Source organism: Pan troglodytes, chromosome 12 (genome assembly GCF_028858775.2).
Source record: "Pan troglodytes isolate AG18354 chromosome 12, NHGRI_mPanTro3-v2.0_pri, whole genome shotgun sequence".
Classification (NCBI taxonomy): Eukaryota; Metazoa; Chordata; class Mammalia; order Primates; family Hominidae; genus Pan; species Pan troglodytes.
Window position 1 is genome coordinate 47,842,044 of NC_072410.2, and position 17,494 is coordinate 47,859,537.

The 17,494-nt window shown below is 41.4% G+C and overlaps 1 long non-coding RNA gene across 1 annotated transcript in view; it reads right to left on the minus strand.

Annotated features, from left to right (window-relative positions):
* Positions 1-2,840, minus strand: part of LOC134807811 (uncharacterized) — a 34,608-nt gene extending 31,768 nt beyond the window's left edge. Inside the window, exon 1 of the long non-coding RNA XR_010149091.1 lies at positions 2,580-2,840. This is a non-coding gene — a long non-coding RNA (uncharacterized LOC134807811). The remainder of the gene's footprint in view (positions 1-2,579) is intronic.
* Between the last annotated feature and the right edge of the window lie 14,654 nt (positions 2,841-17,494).

The window sequence follows — 17,494 nt, forward strand, 5'->3', positions numbered from 1 at the left end:
GGCGGAGCTGATTCCCTAGGATGATTCTGGAGCGCCAAGGCGAGTATACTCCTGGCACAACTGAGCTATCAGAGAAGAAAAACACAACTGGAGGCCGAGTGCTGCATCCCCTACTCCAGTCCCAGGGTCAGCAGGCAGCTGCAGGTGGTCCTGACATTTCCCACTGCTTATTAAAAAGGAAAACATTTAATAAAACAAAACACACACTTGTCGCTCAGCAGGTCCAGGCACTGCCAAGGATACTGATTCCCATTTACTTCAATGCTCCAATTGGCGCTTCTTGTCTGCTTTCCCTGGAAATGGGCTTGCAGACTGGAAAACAGAGTACAGTGAGAGAAAAAACCATGCTTATCCCAAAATGAAAGAAGGGGAAAGGCACACCCTCTCCAGATAATACTATGAGAAAGGCTTCACCCCAGCCCCTTCACGCGTGAGATTCTGCACTCCCTCCACGGATAGGTTTGTGGGATTCCCTGCAATGCTGACACCTGAGAGCCTGGACCACATCCCACAGTCCCAGGATTTTCAGGTATTCATGCCAGCAGCAGATGGAGCTTATAAATAACAATACAAATGTTCAAGTTGAGTGGGAGCTTAAATATCCTCATTTCTTTTTTATTATTATTTTTTATTTTTATTTATTTTTTTATTTTTTTGAGATGGAGTCTCACTCAGTCACCCAGGCTGGAGTGCAGTGGCACGATCTCAGCCCACCACAACCTCCATCTCCTGGGTTTAACCGATTCTCCTACCTCAGCCTCCCGAGTAGCTGGGACTACAGACACATGCCACCATGCCCAGCAATTTTTTGTATTTTTATTAGAGACAGGGTTTCACCATATTGGCCAGGCTGGTCTAGAACTCCTGGCCTCAGGTGATCCACCCACCTCGGCCTCCCAAAGTGCTGGGATTACAGGTGTGAGCCACTGCACCCAGCCAAATATCCTCATTTCATAGAACAGGATGGCAGGCCCAGAAGGTCAGGTGAACAACCCAGATGATGGGCAATGGCAAATGTTCCCTCTTGTCCACACCAGTGCTCTTACCCACCCAGGGCACTGGGAGGCCTATGAGATCTCTGACATTGTTTTCAAACATGTTTGGAATCACAGGCAAGTAAAGACTACTGCTGTCCAAGAAGAAAATAAAGATCACCTGTAATTTTCCCATCCCAGAAATAACTTCTGTGAATGCTGTGGAATATATCTGCCTCTGTGCTTGTCTCTCCCCCTCCCTTCTAATTCTATGCTCAACACTAGAGAAAACAGTTTTCAAGCACATATATAAGGGTTATGACATTGTCCGTATACCAAGCCACAAAGGATTACTTGATAAATTCCAAAGAATCAATGTCATACAGATCATGTTCTCAGACCAGAATGCCAAAAAATTAGAAATGAATAACAGAGGGATAGTTTATACAAACATATTACTGGAAACTAAATAATATATTTTAAAAGGTAAAAAAAAAATGTATAGCAAATTGCTGGCTGCTTAGAGTATCAATGAAATGGCAATGTATCAAAATGTGTAGGACTTACAGCAGTAGATAAAGAGAAATTATAACTTCAAACACAAGTAAAACTGTAAATTCAAGAAGTTGGAATAAGATCAACAGAGCCAAGAAACAAGAAGGAAAAATAAGTAAAGAAAGGCAAAAATCAATAAAATGGAGAAGGAAAAAAACAGAAAGAAATGACCAAATCAAAAGCTAATTATTTGAAAAGATTAGTGAAATAAAATTCTGGCAAGACTGATCAAGAAAAAGAGTGAGAAAGGCCAGGAACGGTGGCTCACGCCTGTAATCCCAGCACTTTGGGAGGCTGAGGCGGGCGGATCACAAGGTCAGGAGTTCAAGACCAGCCTGGCCAATATGGTGAAACCCCATTTCTACTAAAAATATAAAAATTAGCTGGGCGTGGTTGTGCGCACCTGTAATCCCAGCTACTCAGGAGGCTGAGCCAGGAGAATCGCTTGAACCTGGGAGGCGGAGGTTGCAGTGAGCCGAGATCACGCTATTGCACTCCAGCCTGGGGCAATAGAGTGAGACTCCGTCTCAAAAAAAAAAAAAAAAAAAAAGTGAGAAAATGAAATTGCAATAGATAAAACCTACAATGAAAAAGGGGGAAAAACAATTACAGGCACAACAAAGATGAAAGAATAATGTAATTGCAGTAACCCTTCTGAAGTAACGTTGTCAAAATATCAAACCTAAACCTGATCATGGATTTGAGATGGGATAGTTCCTTTGACCCCCTTCATGGGCAGGAACTGGAGTGGCTCGTTTCACTCAGCCCGTCACTGGCCACTCCTCGCATGGGGGAGCGTTAAGAGCAAGCGGGTGCAGGAACCCGAGCAAACGAACCCCAGAACCCGCCGGTCGCTCCCCTCTGGAGGGAGCAGGCTCTATGCATGCTACACAGCAGTGTCCATGCATGTTTCAACCAGCGCTCTTTCAGCTCTGCCGTCCAGGTACGGCCAAGTGCCAACCAGCTCAGTGGAGAGTCAGGGTGGTAGCCCCTGCCCTCTTGGCACCTGAGTTCTCGTTTGGCGTCCAGGAAGAATCAGCTCACACGAACCGTTTGAAAGGTGATGAATGCGGAAGACTTCATTGAGCGGTGGGTGGCTCTCAGCGGAAAGGGAGGCTGGAAAGCAGATGGGAACGTGATCTTTCTCTGAAGCCCGGCAGTCTCCGGCCAGGTCCCTCTCCGAAGCCACACCGTCTGAAGTTAGCCGCATCTATCCATTGTCTCTGACACTCAGCCGCGTGTATCCGCGCCGCTCAGCTGCTTCTATTGCGCTGCCAACTGAAGTCTTTTATGGGCACAGGATAGGGGCGGGGCAGGACAAAAAGGCAACATTTGCTTGGAAAACCAGGATCACCTGTTTTCACTTAGGGCGGTGGTTCCTGGCTTAGGGGTGGGGTTTAGCTGGGAGCCCAGACCTTCTGTATCAAATTGAGATTTAACTACCAATTTACAGGAATACAGAGGACAAGGGAACGTGTCAAACTAGAGATGCAATAATGGGAAACTCTGGGAGGAAAACAGAAAGCTGAAAAGAAACAGAGGTTATGAGAAATTAAAAGGCAGGTCTGCCAAGTGCAATGTGTAAACTTTGGATTCTGATTCAAATGACAAAGTTATCTCCCCCGCCAAAAAAAAAAAAAAAAGACATTTGTAAGAAAATTGGAAGTTTAAACACTAATTGGGAGTTTCTTGATGTTGATAAATTATTATCTGGGGAGGAGGTAATGACATTGTGAACAGGTTGAAAAAGAGTCTTTGTCTTTTGAAGATTTTTACCGGAGCATTTGCAGGTGTCATTATACAATGTCGGAGATTTACTTCAAAGAATTGTGAGGGGATGTGGGTGGGGCTCTAGATGAAACAACATTGGCCATGAATTGATAACTGCTGAAGCACCAGAGGTTTATTAATCCACTTTTGAATGTATTCAAAATTTTCTAAAAAAAAAAAAGTTTTTAGAGTATTATGAACAACTGTATACAAATAATGTGAAACTTTAGATATTATAGACAACTTTGTGGGGAAATACTAAATGCCAAGATATAGTATACTTGAATAGACTAACAAGCATTAAAGAAATTGAAACGCTAATCATAGCTCCTCTCCCTAAAGCCCAGATAGCTTTACAAATGTGCTCTACCTGACTTCAAGAGACAGATTTTTTTATCTCACAAATTGTTCCAGCAAGTGAAAAAGAGAAAATTGTCCAGCCTTTTTTATGAAGCTAATGTAATCTTGATTCAAAACTAGATTGGGCCAATACAAAAAAAAAAAAAAAAACGAACAAATTACAGGCTCATTGTGTTTCTGAATAAGTGATATGGTTTGGCTGTGTCCCCACCCAAATCTCAAATTGAATTGTATCTCCCAGAATTCCCACGTGTTGTGGGAGGGACCCAGGGAGAGGCAATTAAATCATGGGGGTTGGTCTTTCCTGTGCTATTCTCATGATAGTGAATAAGTCTCACGAGATCTGATGGGCTTATCAGAGGTTTCTGCTTTTGCTTCTTCCTCTTTTTTTTTTTTTTTTTTTTTTTAGACAGAGTCTTGCTTTGTCACCCAGCCTGGAGTACAGTGGCTCAATCTTGGCTCACTGCAACCTCTGCCTCCCGGGTTCAAGCAATTCTCCTGCCTCAGCCTCCTGAGTAGCTAGGATTACAAGCACTCGCCACCACATCTGGCTAATTTTTGTATTTTTAGTAGAGACAGAATTTCACCATGTTGGCCAGGCTGGTCTCGAACTCCTGACCTCATGATCCACTCGTCTTGGTCTCCCAAAGTGTTGGGATTACAGGAGTGAGCCACCATGCCCAGCCACTTTTTCCTCATTTTTTCTTGCCATGTAAGAAGTGCCTTTTGCCTCCTGCCATGATTCTGAGGCCTCCCCAGCCATGTGAAACTGTAAGTCTAACTAAACCTCTTTTTCTTCCCAGTGGGTAAGAAATACCAGGAGTGGGGTATTGCTGAAAAGATACCTGAAAATGTGGAAGTGACTTTGGAACCGGGTAACAGGCAGAGATTGGAACAGTTTGAAGGGCTCAGAAGAAGACAAGGAAAAGTGGAGAAGTTTGGAACTTCCTAGAGACGTGTTGAATGGCTTTGCCCAAAATGCTGATAGCGATATGGACAATAAGGTGCAAGCTGAGGTGGTCTCAGATGGAGATGAGGAACTTGTTGGGAACTGTAGTAAAGGTGACTCTTGTTATGTTTTAGCAAAGAGAATGGTGGCATTTTGCCCCTGCCCTAGAGATTTGTGAAACTTTGAACTTGAGAAAAGTTTTAGGGTACCTGGCGGGAGAAATTTCTAAGCAGAATTCTAGATGTGACTTGGGTACTGTTAAAGGCATTCAGTTTTGTAAGGGAAACAGCATAAGAGTTTGGAAAATTTGCAACCTGACTATGCGATAGAAAAGAAAAACCCATTTTTTCTGGGGAGAAATTCAAACCAGCTGTAGAAATTTGCATAAGTAGCAAGGAACCTAATGTTAATCCCCAAGACCATGGAGAGAAATGTCTCCAGGCCATGTCAGAGAACTTCACGGCAGCCCCTCCCACAGGCCCAGAGGTCCTGGAGGAAAAAGTGGTTTCATAAAATGGGCCAAGAGTCCCCATACTGTGTGCAGCCTAGGGACTTGGTGCCCTGTGTCCCAGCTGCTCCAGCTGTGGCTGAAAGTGGCCAACATACAGCTTGGGCTGCAGCTTCAGAAGGTGCAAGCCCCAAGCCTTGGCAGCTTCCATGTGGTATTGAGCCTGCGGGTGCTCAGAAGTCAAGAATTGAGGTTTAGGAACCTCTGCCTAGATTTCAGACGATGTATGGAAATGCCTGGATACCCAGGCAAAAGTTTGCTGCAGAGGCAGTGCCCTCATGGAGAACCTCTGCTAGGGCAGTGTGGAAGGGAAATGTGGGGTCAGAGCCCCCACACAGAGTCCCTACTGGGGCACTACCTAGTGGAGCTTTGAGAAGAGGGCCACTATCCTCCAGACCCCAGAATAGTAGGTGCACCAACAGCTTGCACCATGCATGTGGAAAAGCCACAGACACTCAATGCCAGCCCATGAAAGCAGCCAGGAGGGAGGCTGTGCCCTGAAAAGCCACAGGGGTGGAGCTGCTCAAGGCCATGGGAGCCCATCTCTTGCATCACCATAACCTGGATGTGAGACTTGGAGTCAAAGGAGATCATTTTGGAGCTTTAAAATTTGACTGCCCCACTGGATTTTGGACTTGCATGGGCCCTGTAACCCCTTTGTTTTGGACGATTTCTCCCATTTGGAAAGGCTGCATTTACCCAATACCTGTACCCCCATTGTATCTAGGAAGTAACTAGCTTGCTTTTGATTTTACAGGCTCATAGGCAGAAGCTCTGCCTTGTCTCAGATGAGACTTTGGACTGTGGACTTTTGAGTTAAGACTTTGGGGGACTGTTGGGAAGGCATGATTGGTTTTGAAAAGTGAGGACATGGGATTTGGAGGGGCCAGGAACAAAATGATATGGTTTGGCTGCATCCCCACCCAAATCTCAACTTGAACAGTATCTCCCAGAATTCCCACATGTGGGAGGGGCTCAGGGGGAGGTAATTGAATCATGGGGCCAGTCTTTCCCTTGCTATTCTTGTGCTAGTGAATAAGTCTCATGAGATCTGATGGGTTTATCAGGGGTTTCCGCTTTTGCTTCTTCTTCATTTTCTCCTGCTGCCACCATGTAAGAAGTGCCTTTTGCCTCCTGCCATGATTCTGAGGCCTTCCCAGCCATGTGAAACTGTAAGTCCAATTAAACCTCTTTTTTCTTCCCAGTCTCAGGTATGTCTTTGTCAGCAGCATGAAAACAGACTAATACAAGATGTCTGCAAAAATAACAAATAAAATATTAACTGAATTAATCCAACAATGCAGTAAACAATAGATATGGTTTATCCCAGCAATATAAGGAAGACTTATCAGAGAATGCATCCATGTTATTCATTGCAGTAAAGAGTAAACAAGGAAAAATGTACATTTATTTCAATAGATGCAGAAAAACCATTTAATAAAGTTCAACAGCTATTTTTTATAATTAAAAATCTTAGCAAAGCGAGTTCTATAGATTGAATGTTTGTGACCCCCCCAAAATTCATAGATTTAAACCTAATTTCCAATGTGATGGTTTTAGGAAATAGTTTCTTTTGGAGGTGATTAAGTTATGAGGTGAAACCCTTATAAGGGGCTGAAAAGACCACAGTTTCTTCATCCAACATGTAAGAATGAAGGGAGAGATGCTATCTATGAACAAGCACCAAATCTGCCAGTGTCTTGATCTTGGATTTCCCAGCCTCCAGAGCTTTGAGGAATAAATTTCTGCTATTTATAAGTCACAGATTTATGGCATTTTGTTGGAGCAGCCTGAACAGACTAAGACACTAAAAATGGGAAAGAAAACCCTTAAATTGCTACAAAAAAAAAAATCTATAGCAAACATTTTTCTTATAGAGAAAATTTAGGCACATTCCCTTTAAGATTGAAAATGGGACCAAAATGCCCTGTGACTTCTATTGTATGACTTGGTACTGGAGATCCTAACCATTACTGTAAGAAAAGAAAATATTTAAAGAAAAAAAGCAGGTTTAGCTACTTGAAGGGAAAAGAAGAGATGAAACTGCCATTATGGTAGGATTGTCTACGTAGAAAAACCAACAGAGCAAAGAACCCATTATAATTAATAATAAAATTCAGCAAGGTTCTCAGGAATAAGATCAACTTATAGAAATGTCTAACATTTCTCTACACCAGTTGTTCTCAACCAGGAATGATTTTGTTCCTCAGGTACAGTTGACATATTTAGTAAATAAAAATATAGGATACCTGGTTAAATTTTAATTTGAGATAAACCATGAGTAATTATTTAGTATAATTTTGTCCCATGAAATATTGAAACAAAACACTGGGTATCCTGTATTTTATCTGTCAATCCTATGGGAACATTTGGCATCTGAAGACATTTTGTCACAACTAGGGTTGGGGTGCTACTGGCATCCAATGTATATAAGCTAAGGATGCCACTAAACATCCTACAGTGCACAGAACAGACCCTCCTTCCCACCGTGACAAAGAATTACCTGGCCTGAAATGTTGATAATGCTGAGGTTGAAAAATTGTGTTGTCATCTGCAATAACCAACCAGAAAAAATAATAAAAATCAAGGACCATGCACAGCAGCTATGAACTGTCTGTGTAATAACTTAAATAATTCACAAAACTATAGAAAAAACTTTGAAACTGATAAAAAGGCAAAAAAGATTTTATAATTTTATAATTTTATGCAGGGAGATATTCTATGCTCTGGCAAATATTGTAAAAGTCAATTCTACACCTAGATCAGTACATCCATTACACCTCTAATCAAAACTTAAACTGAATTTTTTCAGAGACTAGATAAACTTATTCTAAAATTTACATGGAAGAATAAAGAGCCATGAATAGCAAAAGTCAGCTTTGAAAAAGAAGAAGGGAGTCTAGCCCTGCTAGATATTAGGGCACGCTGTCAAGCCCTGGTAATACAAACGGTATGTTACTGGCCCAAGAACAAGCAAAACAGATCAATGAGACAGAATAAAACACTCAGAAACAGACTCTTGCAAACTTAGAATATTTAAGAAGGCCGGGCGCGGTGGCTCACGCCTGTAATCCCAGCACTTTGGGAGGCTGAGGCAGGTGGATCACGAGGTCAGGAGTTCAAGACCAGCCTGGCCAAGATGGTGAAACCCCGTCTCTACTAAAAATGCAAAAAATTAGCCAGACGCGGTGGCAGGCACCTGTAGTCCCAGCTACTCAGGAGGCTGAGGAAGGAGAATCATTTGAACCCGGAGGGTGGAGGTCGCAGTGAGCCGAGATCGTGCCACTGCACTCCAGCCTGGGTGACAGAGTGAAACTCTGTCTCATTAAAAAAAAAAAAAAAAAAAAAGATGTCCCAGATCAGTAATAAAAAATCTAATAACTTGCTAATCATGTGAACAAAAATAAAATAAAACAAGAACCTACTTAATGTTACATAAAAAGATGGATTCTCTGAGGGTTTTGTTAATCATTTAATTGATTGGAAACAGGGCCTTTAAGGTAAAAAGTAAACCTACAAATAAAATTAATAGAAGGCCATGTTAGTGGTCTAAGACTGAGAAAGGTCCAAAGTACAAGCCATAAAGCAAAAAAAAACTGGTGGAATTAATTACACCAAAATAAAGGATTCCTGGTCATTAAATGACACCATGGACAACAGGTTAGGAGAAGATATATGCACTATCTAAAGCCAACAAGGGACTAATCTAGATTAAACAAAAAACTCTAACAAATCAGGAAGGAAAAAGAAAGAATCCTGGTTGAAAAATTAGCAGTGAATATGAAAAGGCAGTTAAGGAAAAGCCTTAGAAACATGGCTTAGAAAGCCTAAGAAACATGGAGATGCTCAAGTTCATAGTAATTAGAGAAATGTAAATTAAAACACCCAAAAGATCTCACTTTCCACTCAACAGATTAACAGCAATTAGGAAGTGGATAATGCCAGTGTTAGTGGAGATTTGCTGCTGGTGGGATTAGGGGCTGGGTAGGGCAGCCTTTCAGAAGAGTAATTTGGTAGTTCAGGGTCAAAAGAAACAAATGTACACACTGTGATCCCCCTTATTGTAGCCCTGTGTAGACGCCCAGCGAGATTATCACAAAGACAATTAAGAGAACATGTGCAAAGATGCTTATTACAATGATGTTTGTGTAGCTGGAGTTGAGCCAATGCACATATTTACCACTGAGGGAGTGAATAGGAACACACAGTGCATCCAAACAATGGGACATTGTGCAGCCACTGGAAGTAATGAGTTAGATGTACACTGTCAGGCCTCTGAGCCCAAGCTAAGCCATCATATTCCCTGTGACCTGCACGTATACATCCAGATGGCCTGAAGCAACTGAACATCCACAAAAGTGAAAATAGCCTTAACTGATGACATTCCACCATTTTGATTTGTTTCTGCCCCACCCTAACTGATCAATGTACTTTGTAATCTCCCCCACCCTTAAGAAGGTTCTTTGTAATCTCCTCCACCCTTAAGAAGGTTCTTTGTAATTCTCCCCACCCTTGAGAATGTACTTTGTGAGATCCACTTCCTGCCTGCAAAACATTGCTCCTAACTCCACCGCCTATCCCAAAACCTATAAGAACTAATGATAAGCCCACCACCCTTTGCTGACTCTCTTTTCAGACTCAGCCCGCCTGTACCCAGGTGAAATAAACAGCCTTGTTGCTCACACAAAGCCTGTTTGATGGCCTCTTCACACGGACGCGTGAGACATACACATAGCAGCGTCTGTGGATCTTTAAAAGTATGGTGCTTAGTGGATGGAAAAAAGAGACTTTTAGCCAATAGAATTTTGTAAATTTTGTGTGCACGTAAAATTTCATGCACACAATATATGCTTTATAAAAACACATACAAAAATAAGTTGCACATCAAACACAATAACACATTTGTTGATTGTAAGTAGAGAATGGAAAATGAGGATAAAAGGGAATAAGAAAATGAAAAAGCAAGAAAGGTTTATGCAAAGACTAGAAAAGGCCCTGAATAAAGCAGAACTATAAGTAATTTAGGCTTCTGTACCTGAGGCCCAAACTAAAGAAAACAAAGCAGAAAGGAAAGAAAGAAAAGGACCCAACAGGCTTGGAAGAAGGTGGAAAAGCAATTTCCAAGCCACAAACAACTTAGGCACAGACCACCCATTTCTTTGAAGGTTTAGGATAAAGAGAAAAAGCTTTCCCCTTCACTCTCTGAAGGTTTGCGAAGATGAACTGACAAAAGGCAGATTAATTGGAGATAAAATGCATACAAATTTATTTTAACATGCATAAGCACAGGATAATCACAAGAGTATTACCCAATAACCCAATGAGGTCCAGATGCATATATACCCTTCTTCATAAAGGAAGAAGAGATGGGGAAAATGTGGCAATTTTTTTGAGGGATAATAAATCGGTATTAGGGAGAATGACTGGACTCAAAAGACAGAAATTAACTTGTAAATAATTCTCTTTGAAATTGAATGAGCCTAAGAGGCAGACATTATTTTGTGAAAAAGTCTGTCCAGGTGTGGTTGCATTCCTCAGGCTTCTTTTCTGAAATAGACAACGAAATATCAGGGAGAGGTTAGAGGACAGTTGTGCTCTCCCAGTTGGGTCCAGTCCTTATGCAGATAAAGGGGTATTACAGAAAAGCCTCATCCTATGCTTTGGACAGACAGAGGCTTGGGGCGGGATGGGAGTATGGAGAGCTCCTGAAGCTGCTTCTTTATTTGGCATGTCCATGCACCTTATATTGGGGTATTGTTTTCTGAGACCCAACATTCCCTGTCTGAAACTTTCCTAGAAGGTTTATATATTAAAAATTTTGTGAGTAGCTGTGGAGAGAAAAATCAAGTTAGTAGCTGAATGGCAACGGGTCCCATTCAACCAGCCTCGCACTCTTGGGAACAGACCAGTTCAATAAATGGTTGGCATTGCAGATGGGATCTCAAAGGTAGGCCTCCATATATGATTTGGCAAAAAGATCCTTAATTAGAGGCATTTCTATGGAAATAAGAAAAACAAATGTCTGCAGTAGTCTATAAGCTGGTTTCTTTAGAGTCTAGAAGGCAGTCAAGTTAAGAAGATTTGTGGCAATCTGACAGATTTTTTTTTTGTTTGTAGTTTGCATGCACAAAGTTTGTCCAAATATAAGTGTCAGAGGCATTTGAACCAGAGCAACTTCATCTTGAATATAGGCTGCGTAAAATAAGGCTGAGACCTACTGGGCTGCATTCCCAGGAGGTGAGACATTCCTAGTGACAGGATGAGATAGGAGGTCAGCACAAGATACAGGTCACAAAGACCTTGCTGATAAAACAGCAAATGGTAAAGAAGCTGGCCAAAACCCACCAAAACCAAGATGGCGATGAAAGTGACCTCTGGTCGTCCTCCTTGCTCATTATACGCTAATTATAATACATTAGCATGCTAACAGACACTCCCACCAGTGCATGACAGTTTAAAAATGCCATAGCAACATCAGCAAGTTACCCTATATGTCTAAAAGGAGGAGGAACCTCAGTTCCAGGAATTGCCTACCCCTTTTCTAGAAAACTCATGAATAATCCACCCCTTGTTTAGTATATAATCAAGAAATAGGGCCAGGCGGGGTGGCTCACACCTGTAATACCAGCACTTTAGGAGGCCAAGGTGGGTGGATCACCTGAGGTCAGGAGTTCGAGACCAGCCTGACCAATATGGTGAAACCCCATCTCTACTAAAAATACAAAAATTAGATGGGTATAGTGGCAGGCGCCTGTAACCCCAGCTACTCAATAGGCTGAGGCAAGAGAGTTGCTTGAACACAGGAGGCGGAGGTTGCAGTGAGCCGAGATCGCACCATTGTACTCCAGCCTGGGTGACAGAGCAAGACTCTGTCTCAAAAAAAAAAAAAAAAAAAATTTCAATAAGCAAAAGTCTTTACTCTTTAATAGATACTTAGTTTTTCAAGTAATCAAAAGAACTAAGAAAGACAGCATGAGGCATACAGAATCTGTCTCTCTCTTCCCTTTTAAAATTTCTTTTGTACTTTGTGCAAAAGGTGAACAGTCTTTTATTATCTTATTGATGCAAGAAAATCTTATCTAAAAGGGAAAAACAAATTTTACTTTTGTCTCATCAATACTAAAGCTAATTTTAATGAAACCTAATAAATCCACTCAATCTCAGTTTTGACCACACAAAATAACATTTTCATAAACCTTTTATAATCTCTTACAACTTTTTTATTCTTTCTTTCCCCCAACTTTTTATATTCATTTAGTTTTATCTATATCATTTGTTCCTTTATTCATTTATTCTAAAATGAACTTTAAATAACTTCCCCCTAGACAAAAACATTTCTTTCCACAACAAAATACCTATTTTCATACCTTATAACATCTTACTTTCGTCATATACTCTGTATACAGAATGTTTCTTAGAGATAGTAGTTTTAATTATACATATTAATTATAATTTTAACTCTTGGTGGCTATAATTTCTATTGAAAACTTAGGAAGTAAGTTATTTTGAATTGTTTTGTATAAGTATTTGTGGATGAAAAACATTTTGTATTTTTTAGAAATATATGTTCCTGGCCAGACATGGTGGCTCACACCTGTAATCCCATCATTTTGGGAGGCTGAGGCAGGAGGAGTGCTTGAAGCCAGGGGCTTGAGAAATATATGTTCCCTCCATTTTTTTTTCTGTTGTTTATTAACAGATCCAGATATGTTTAGCTTTTCTATACCACGTACAATAATATGTCAAAATGTATAAACATAAATTTATGTTTAATAATTAATATTTCTGTATTTTAACTTACTGAGAAATGAGTGAGATATTTTATGATTATCTATTACTTAATCGAACATGACTTGACTTTAAGATTTTAAGTTACCAAAAAGATTTCTGAAATGATGGCAAGCTTATAAAAGCATTTATCCCATTTACACTTACCTAATTTGCTCATTCTTAACAATTATATTTGAATTGCTCATGTAAAAGTAAGCCATTTATGTTATTTTTTCTTTTGAAAAAGCAAACCCTGTATTAGCCAATCTCATCTTAACCAAGATCTTTAAGATACTGGACACAGGTACTCTCCTCAATGTGCCCCTCAGCCCCAGTCATCCTAGGTCCCAAATACCAATGTGGTACCCAGAGCAGTTATGAAGGGTAGGGCCTATCTGTGTCCTGGATTTACATAGCGAGTGCTGAGCCCAAGACAGAGGATGGAGCTGTGAAGACAATGCCTGGAGAATCCAGTGTCTCCCAGCATGGCCAGGAGGTAGAGCTGAGCCAAGGAAGATGTGGTCATATTGGGCTTGGCTCTGCCCTGTGCTGTGCACGCACATATCTCAAGTACTCACCATGGCCACCTATCCAGACCCCAGAATACAGCTGCTCAAAACCAAGATATAAGCTTGCAGCAAGATGTGTGTAAGGTTTTGGGGGAGTCCAGAAGCCAGCCCTTACAGCTTTAGCTTACCAACAAATCAAGCAAGTATCAAAAATATCACAGAAGCAAGTTTTATGACTTTAATACATCCACAGAGACAGCATAAACCTGTCTAACCAGTAGACTCAGGCAAAAATGTCAGAATGAATGTTGACATGACATTTCAAAATTGTCAACATTCATTCTGACATTTTTGCCTGGGTTAGACAGGTTTATTTTACCAACAATTTTTGAACTAACTTTATTTACCAAAGATTTATTGAAGTGACATGAACTTGAAAAGCATTTGGACTTAAGTAAGTGTAAGAACAGGTCTTAGAAGAGCCAGTTTGGGGAGTTTTTAAGTTTCCCAGAAGGCCAATGAAGTTCTAGTTATCAGGGGTCCCAGAAAAAGAGGCCTAGTTGACTAAGAAGTTCCCACAGGAGAAATAGGACCTAAAAGATAACTTTTACAGAAATACCTGAATATCAGCTTTTAATTAAGCTGACTTCTGACCATACAATATAGGTCTTAACAAAAATCCTTTTACATATACGAGCGGCAAACTTTCCACCCTATGAGCAACTGACCTTCCCTGGAGCTGAGGAGTGGTGGTAGTTGTGGCAGCCGTGGCTGTGGGAGCAGTATCTCCCCCTTCTGCCTGGGAGAGGCACCATGCTTGCTCATGGCTTTGGCTGTCCTGCCCAGAAAGTAAAATAAATGGGGCGGCGGCGGCGGCGGGGAGGGGGAGGTGGGGAGTTGCCATCACACTCTAAACACAAACCAAAGTTTTAAACCAAAGGCATAACTACAAATGACTCAAAACGGAAACAAATGAACACATATGAGACTAAAACCATGAAGCCCTTTATGCCTTTAACCAAGGTCTCCAAAAGGGGAGTGAAAAGCTGCAACATTTCCAAGATCCAGACTACTCCCAACGACAACTTAAAAAAAGGAAAGTTTCACCAGTTGCAAATGGGGTGCAACTCACACCTCCATCTGGACATATTCTCTAGGGTCCCAACCTCTCAGCTGGTCACCTGCATCAAAGACCCAACAACACATGTGACCCAATGGATGGAAAATAGAAGCAGGAAACCTGATGCTGTTCATGAGGGAAGAAAGGATTACAAATGACTGGATACCTCCAAAAGTCAAGAGTCATAGAAATGTAAATTCAAGACAAGTAATTTAAACTCTCATAAATGCTTTTTTTCCCCCCTCCTGAGTCAAAGGACTTTTATTTCCAAAGAACTGGTTCCCTGACCAGGAATTGAACCTGGACTAGAGCACTGAAAATACTGAATTCTAACCACTAGACCACAGGCTAGAGTGCGTTGCTTATAAAATCCAAAGCAGACAGTTTGAGCATTTGAAGGATTTTAACTTTGTTTTAAACCTAATATTTTAAACCTAATATTAGGTTTAAAACAAAGTTTTTCTTTTATTCTTGTCAAATAAGTCTCTAAGGCTGTATTTCTTTTGTGTCTTTTCATGGGTACTAAGAAGACAGTCATGGGAACCTAGGACTTGACAAACTGGCAAAACAGTTGTTTAAATACGGCTGATTTATTTATCCCATAAGTGACTCAAACCAATAAGCCTTCTTTATGGAAAGTCCCAAAGGTAACTTTCTAGATTTACAATAACATGGGGCATTTTTTAAATGGGTGCAAAAAATGCAGCCCCCATAATAAAAATATACCATGGTCACTAAACCTAAGGCAAGTCTGTACAAATGCTTTTCTCCCCACTAACCTGAATTTGGAAACGAAACAGAGACAGTGATTTTTACCATTTGCTCTATTGGATTCCACAGACAGACACCTGGGAATCTGACTGGTGAGAAATTCTTACCCTTTTTGCCAGTTTGTCAGGTCCTAGATTCCCTTGACTGTGGTTTCCAGAAGAGCAGACTAGATGTGGTTTATCCTGCTCAAAGCCTCAAATCTGCAGAAGCAAAGAGAGAAACCTTCCCCCTCCACCCTCTGAAGGTTTTCTGAAGATGAACTGACAAAAAGCAAATTAATAGGATTGTTCTCCTATTGCAGTTTTATTTTGTGTACAAATTTATTTTAACATACATAACATGGAAGAATCACAGAATGATTACCCAATAATGTAGTGAAGTCCAGATGCTTATACACCCTTCTTCATAGGGGAAGGAGAGATAGGGGAAATGTGATGACTTTTTCAAGGGGCGGTAAATGTTTATTAGAGAGAATGAATGTGCCAGGTAGACAGAAATTAACTTGTAAATGATTCTCTTTGGAATTTGAATGAAATGCTGGAATCCACAAACATTATCTTGTGAAAAAAACCATCCAGCTGTGGTTGCATTCCTCAGTCTTCCTTTCTGCAACAGATAATAAAATTTCAGAGAGAGGATAGAGGACAATTGTGTTCTTCTAGGTGGGTCCGGTCCTTAAGAGATTTCAGGAAAAGGACAGAAGGCAGTTGTGTTCTCCTTGTGAGGAGGGGGTTCAGTCTTTACACAGATCAGGGAATATCAGAGAAAAGCCTTATCCTTTGCTTTGGGAGAAATGGGGTTGAGGGTGGGGCAGGAGGATGTAAAGACCTTGAGGTTGCCTCTTCATTCAGCATGTCAAAGCACCATTATTTTGGAATATCGTTTTCTGAGTCCCAATAAAGGACATGGCTTTCTCCTGTGGTGAGGAATCCCACAGAGCAGGTGGGAGTTGGGCAGGGAGGCAGCCCAAGCGAAGCCATGAGCATGGGGAATCCAGGGCTTGGAGGGCATTCTAGTGCAAATACCTGTGTTAAATTATACACTAAAAAAAGTGTGTTTATCCATCCTTCCATTGCTACAAAGAACTGCCTGAGATTGGGTAATTTATAAGAAAAGAGGTTTAATTGACTAATAGTTCTGCAAGATGCACAGGAAGCATGGCTGGGGAGGCCTCAGGAAACTTACAATCATGGCAGAAGGTAAGGGGAAGCACGCACATCTTCACATGGCCAACAAGAGGAAGAGAGAGAAGGTGCTATATAGTTTCAAACAACCAGATCTCCTAAGAACTGTATCATGAGAACAGTAAGGGGGAAGTCCGTCCCCATGATTCAATCACCTCCCCCCTCACCAGACCCCTCCTCCAACACTGTGAATTACAATTTGACATGAGATATGGGTAGGGAGAGAGAGCCAAACCATCTCAAAAAGTATCTTCTGAATGTTTTGCCAGTATTATGGTCTGTGGAGAATGTGTCTATGTCCACTTCGAGCCCCCAGTGGGAAATGGGAGTGCAGCTCTTCCCTGAGGCTGTGAAGTGGGGGCAGCAGTGGCCTAGGGAGGGTGGGTGGCACCAAAACTGCACTGAGTAGCAGCCTGGCTAAGGCTGGTGAACACCACCAAGCTGAACTGCAGCAGGCAGACTCCCAGAGGGGTGAGTCATTTGAGGGAGAGCTGCTGAGAAAGGGGGCTGAGGCCTCTACCAGAATTCAGCAAGGCAGAGGAGGCACTCAGGGAAACCCATTACAACTCTTATGTCATATGTCGTAATTTTTAACAAGTTTTTTTTTAACAAAAACAGCATCACAATACATTGTTCTGAAATATTCTTTGGCATGAAGCAGCATACTGGCAATGTTTTCTATATTACTAAATATTCTCCTATAACCCTGCTCAATAATATTCTATAAAACCACATAGTGGTTTTATAAGTCGCATGCCGGTTACTTTCCTAATTGCCCCATATCACAGGAGGCTCCATTTCCCAGGCTCCCTGTGCCAACACACTTCCTGCTAGGTTCAGCCAATGGAAACACTGCAGAAAATGAGTGGGTGGGAGGAAGGCAGAGAATTTCTTCATCTCCCACCCCATTCCACAGTCCCAGTACTTGCCCCCTTACCCCAGCTTTGGGACTCGGATCCAGCCAGTGGAATTGAAGCTACTTTTCTTGATGTTGCTAATCCCTGGGTTGCTTCTCTGTACTGCT